The sequence below is a fragment of the Cebus imitator genome, unplaced genomic scaffold, assembly GCF_001604975.1.
Source record: "Cebus imitator isolate Cc_AM_T3 unplaced genomic scaffold, Cebus_imitator-1.0 Scaffold76, whole genome shotgun sequence".
NCBI classification, from domain to species: domain Eukaryota; kingdom Metazoa; phylum Chordata; class Mammalia; order Primates; family Cebidae; genus Cebus; species Cebus imitator.
This window is the reverse complement of record NW_016107391.1, coordinates 6,185,965-6,192,150: the sequence shown is the minus strand read 5'-3', so window position 1 is coordinate 6,192,150 and position 6,186 is coordinate 6,185,965. Positions and strand designations below refer to the sequence as shown.

Here is a 6,186-nt window from a genome sequence, read left to right as displayed (position 1 = left end):
TAATCCTTCAAAATTTAGCACCAGTGCTGAGGCTTTGGGAGTGGTTGGGAAAGTCTTTGGTTACCATTTTAATTTCCTTAATGGTTATTGGACAATTAACATATACCATTTATATCTTTTTATATGTGCGACAAATTTTTTTTGACTTTCTAGTCGATTACATTAAATTTAGTATGTGTTTCTTTCTAAATGTGTTGCTGGTCTTGAACTCCTGGACTCAAATGATCATGCCACCCTGGTTTCCCAAACCTCTGGGATTATACACGTGAGCCATAGAACCCAGCCAATATATGTGGTTTGAAATAAATGATAATATATAAGTAAATGTTGTTAGGTAGCTGTTATTTTTGAAAAGCCATTTTCAACTATACATTTGAATGGATCGTAAGTCCAGATACTGTGACCCAGTATTTATTGTTGTTTTTGTTGTAACTATTATTACCCAAACTTACTACATTTCTTTCAAGCAGATGAGCCAGATGACCGAAGCTGGCTGGAGCATCATGTGGTCCATCAGTACTGGATAGCCAGGCCCTCCCAGTTTCCTTATAGCTTACATTTGCACTCCAGTTTAGCTGCTATCTGGTAAGAAGCTAAAGTTTTCATTTAATATGATAATAGAAAAAACTTTGATGTTTAAACATTTGACTTTGATTTGTGATTTCAGTTCCTCTCTGAAATTTAAATTGGTTTTGGTTTTGACAATTTCTTTTTAGAACAGAGTCTTACTCTAGTTACCCAGGCTGCAATGCAGTGGTGATATCTCAAGTCATTGTAGTCTTCACCTCACCCAACTAATTTTTTATTTTTTATTTATTGATTTTCGGCGGCGGGAAGAGGAAGTCTCACTCTGTCACCCTGGCTGGAGTGCAGTGGTGTAATCTTGGCTCACTGCAGCCTCTGCCTCCCTGGTTCCAGCAGTTCTCATTCTTCAGCCTCCCAGGTAGCTGGGATTATAGGCACACATCACCATACCCAGCTAATTTTTATATTTTCAGTAGAGATGGGGTTCACTATGTTGGCCAGGCTGGTCTCAAACTCCTGTCCCCAAGTGATCCACCTGCCTTGGCCTCCCTAAGTGCTGGAATTACAAGCGTGAGCCAGCACACCTGGCCAGTGTTGAAAATTCTAGTTGAATAGTTTTTGATTATTTAATTGTTAAAAATCATAAAATTATAGTTATTTAATTATAATCTGTATTTCAGTTTTTTTGTTAATTTCAAGGTAGATGGATTGATACATATTAGGGCATTATTTGATTTCTGTTTTGGTATACTTACTATAAAAATAGACGTATTGTTTTCCAGAAAACAGCATCACATAGTTGTAAACATTTGCCTAAATCAGCAATAAACATAACAATTGCAGTTGTCCTGAAAGTGTCTCTCAGGATTTTGAGCGATGTGAAAATATAGGGGGCATTTAAGCCATTTATTATGTGTACTTGCTAATTCATAGCCAGTTAAGGTTAGCACTAAATTGCAAATATTCTTTGAGATTAGTTATTTACTTACTTAGAAACCTTTCTATTGACATTTATCTCTGCTGTCTCATAGGGACCAACACTTGTACAGCAGTGATCCATTGTATGTTCCAGATGACAGGGTTTTGGTTACTGAGACTCAGGTTATTCTGGAATCCCTGTGGTAAGATATATTCACTTAATTAATAGTCTTCATTTATGATGCTTGATTACTGAGAAGCAAAACTTTTATTAAAGGAAACTATTAAAGCATTTTCACATGCAGACTAGAAATAGACCATTAGGTATAAAGTTCAGACCAGATTTGACTGTGGAGATTGAGAGATTCTGACATATTTACTTCATTTTTATTTTAAATAGTTTAGCATATGATTTACTTAGATTAGTCCATCACTTTTTTAACACTTGAGTTCAAAGTAAGGTTTACTATTATTCTTAATAGGCAGAGAGTGTCAGTGAGGGCCTGCGCCTGTATCTGGAAGCCAGAAATCTAATGCAGCACGTGGTGCTGTTACTCCTAAAATTCCAGGTCCCGGTGCTCTCACTATGAAGTATGATATTGACATGCTGGCATTCTTAGAAATAGGAAGATCTCTTTGGGTCATCCAGTATATGGGGGATATGCTTTGACAATATGTCTTGGACTTCTCTCTAAGACAACGTTGAAATATCTTGTGTCATAAGGTAATCAGATGAAAAGATTGATGTCTTCCATTTTCTTATTATCTGACCTTGTTACCCCTTAATTCTGAATATTTAATAAAAATTTCCTGAAGTGGGGCATGGTGGCTCACACCTATAATCCCAGTGCTATGGGAGGCCAAGGCGGGTGGATCATTTGAGATCAGGAGTTCAAGACCAGCCTAGGCAACATGGTGAAACCGCCATCTCTTAAAAAAATACAAAAATTAGCCAGGTATGATGACATTTACCTGTAACCCCAGCCATTCAGGAGGCCGAGGCTGGAGAATCACTTGAACCCAGTAGGTTGAGGCTGCAGTGAGCTGTGATCGCTACTGCACTCCAGCCTGGGTGACAATGAGACCCTGTAAAACAAAAAATTTTTTTTCTGGGTATACTGTCATGAATATTTTTCTAGACTTAAAATACACTCATCTTTTTTTATCTAATTTCAGGTTGCTTTCAGGAGCGAAAAAGCTTTTTATATTTCAGCTGATAAATGGGAAAGTAACCGTGAGAAACAATATAGTAACTCATTTAACACGTGTAAGTTATTTGTATTTATTGTTATTTAAGAAGTAATAGGATTTTATGTAAACTGTGGCAATATAATTTTAGAACATTTTGCAATATTAACTATAATTGAAATCGTTTGTGCTTCCTTATGCAAAAAAGATTAATTTAAAATTATTTAATATCCAGGCCAGGCACAGTGGCTCACGCCTGTAATCCCAGTACTTTGGGAGGCCAAGGTGGGTAGATCATGAGATCACGATTTCGACACCAGCCTGGCCAAGATGGTGAAACCCTGTCTCTACTAAAAAATATAAAAATTAGCCAGGCGCAGTGTCAGGCACCTGTAATGCCAGCTACTCGGGAGGCTGAGGCAAGACAGTCGCCTGAACCTGGGAGGCAGAGGTTGCAGTGAGCTGAGACCACACCACTGCACTCTAGCCTGGGCGACAGAGCAAGACTCTGTCTCAAAAATAAATAAATATTTAATATCCAAAAAGAAAAATTGAGTTGTGCATCTTTATAGTACTTAAGAGAATTCCTTAATACTGTTTGGGACATACTTAATTTCAGTTTGCATTTTCTGCTGTTTAGATCTGTCATTCTGTATCGTAAAAGCTATATACTGTAATTTTTTTTGCTTTAAGTAGATTACCTTATGTATATTTTTTAAAAATATAAGCCATAATTCTCTAGTCTGTTGAAATTAATGCTCACTCTTTTTCCTTTGTGTATAAAACTATTCATCATTTTATGACTTCGTCTTCTACTAAACATACTGTTTAAAAGAATTGTAAAAGAAATATTTTACAGTGAGAGGGAAATGAATTTGAATGTTTATAGAAGATCACCTTTGAATAATTGCAGTTTGCTTCTGTCATAGAGCTGTTTACGATCTGTGCTGGAACAAATAGCAGCATATGGCCAGGTTGTATTTCGACTCCAGGAGTTCATTGTTGAAGTCATGGGACACACAGTTCTGAAAGCATGCTGCCTGGAAGTGGGTCTGTTCCTAAGAAGTCACCTGAAGCTCCCTTCAGAACCTACCAGGCTCTCATGTGAACCCTGTACAAATACTTCATTGGTTTCAAAGAGGAACTTGCAGAAATTGAGAAGTGCATCATCAATAATGGTATTAAATGTTCTTCAGTTTTACTCATACTACACATAACTCATAATTGGAATGCATAAGATTTGAAAGCTGCCTGCCAAATAAGTAGTTCTCTTGAATACTTCATTTTTCAGATTAAATTTGTATTTTTAACCCATTCATATCTCTCAAAATCAAAAAACTACAGAGGATTTAGACTGAAAAGTCTAAATTACTCTTCCTGCACCAGTTCCCCAGCCAGTCAATTCCCCTCCCCAGAGATGGCCAGGTCCTCAGCTTCTTACACATCCTTCCAGAAAGAGTTCAACATACACAAGCAGTGCATATACATACACCCATACGTAACAGTCATTACACTACTCTCTTCAAATATTCCTAATTTAAATTTTGAGGATAATACCATAAAAATATGAAGAACTTCTTGGTTTTTTATTTGTTTGTTTGTTGTTTTTCTGAGACAGAGTCTCACGCTGTTGCCCAGGCTGGAGTGCAGTGGCGCTCTCTCAGCTCACTGCAACCTCTGCCGCCTGGGTTCAAGCGATTCTCCTGCCTCAGCCTCCTGAGTAGCTGGGACTACAGGCACATGCCACCACGCCCATCTAATTTTTTGTATTTTTAGTAGAGACAGGGTTTCACCATGTTGACCAGGCTGCTCTTGAACTCCGGGCCTCAGGTGATCTGCCCACCTTAGCTTCCCAAAATGCTGGTATTACAGTCACGAGCTGGGATTATACCACACCTGACCATTTAGGGTAGGTTCTTATACATGGAATTGCCATGTGTGATTTTGCTGAGTTTTGCCACTTTATGGGGAGGTACAAGTAAATAAATGTATTCTCTTGTGAGCCATGTAGATGAATACCTGTTTCCTCACACTCTTGCCATCTGCGTGTTGTCAGACGTTTTGGTCCTCACCATTGCGGTAGATGTAAAATGGTAACCCATGTAGCTTTTTACCCTTAACTTTAATTTTGAACTACCACAGAAAATAATACAGGGAGGTCCTGTGTTCCCGTTACTTTGCTTCCCCCAGTGGCAAAACCTTACATAGTTGTAGTACATGATCAAAACTGGGAAACCGACACTGGCACAGCCCATTAGCCAAGCTGCAGACCTGACGCAGTTTACCAGTGTTGCAGGAACTTGCTTTGAGCACAGGGGTGGGTGTAGTATCTTCTTGTATAGTTCCGAGCCGTTTTATCACATGTCTAGCTCCGCATGGTGACTTCCATGTTGAGGTCCCAGCTGTGCCATCGCCTCACAGGAGCTTGTGCAGCCCTCTCTAGGCACAGCCTCCCACACTAACATTGGCTCATGGGGAGGTGTTTTGTTTTACCTAGTATAATTTTAATTTGCATTCTTTTATTATAAGTAAGGTCCAGTGACTTTCTGTTTGTTTTCGAACCACTCATCTTTCCTTTTCTGTGAACTGTCAGTTCCTTTATATGTTATTTTTCTGCTGAGTTATCTTTTTCTCCATGACTTGCAGGAGTTCTTCCTTAGGGAAGTTAGGTCCTTGTGATGTGAGATCAAAATCCACCATCCTTCATTTTCCCCTGCCTGCCCATAAACCTGATGATTTGCCAGCATTTATGTCACATTTTAGATGCATGTATTTTTCCTTGCTATTGAGTTTGATTTGTTGATATTTGCAGATGCTACAATAACTCTTGAGATAGTGGTGGACAAATTGTCACCTCGATTGGCTCAGCCTAATACCAGAGTTCAGTACCAGAGTAGCAGAAGTTCCACCTGATACTCAAAATGTCTGGGCCTCTCACCTGCTCAACACCCTGTACAAGGCCATTCTCGAATATGACAATGTTGGAGAGGCCTCTGAGCAAACCGTATGTGAGACTTCTGCCTAAAGCATGTGACTCCATTCTGCACAGCAGAGGGGTGGGAGACAGCTGGTCATGGTTCTGAGTTAAATGATAATCAAATGGTGACTTGTCGGACAGTTCAGAGTTTTCAAATTAGCTTCCAGAGTTGAGGCTGTAGTAAACTAGCTTTTCAGCTGTAATTGCCAAGATCCTCGGAAGGATGAGGCAAGGGCGAAGCAACGTGAGAAATACCTAGCTTATGTATATAGACATTTACAATAATGCTTTCTTACATAAAAACTAAGTCTGTTACATGAAGTATCTGAAGTAGTCATATTCACAGAAACGAAGTGGAATGGTGATTACCAAGGACTGGGGAATAGGGAGCTGTTATTTAATGGGTACAGAATTTCAGTTTTATGACATGAAAAGTTGTGGAGATTTGTCACAACGATGTGAATGTACTTAAAACCTCTGAACTTAAAAATGGCAAGGGTGGGGCACAGTGGCTCATGCCTATAATCCCAACACTTTGGGAGGCCAAGGAAGGACTGCTTAAGCCCAGGAGTTTGAGA

At 39.1% G+C, this 6,186-nt stretch overlaps 1 pseudogene; it reads left to right on the top strand.

The window, feature by feature from the left end:
* The window catches only part of LOC108307112, a 29,084-nt pseudogene that overhangs the window by 7,346 nt on the left and 15,552 nt on the right, over positions 1–6,186 (top strand).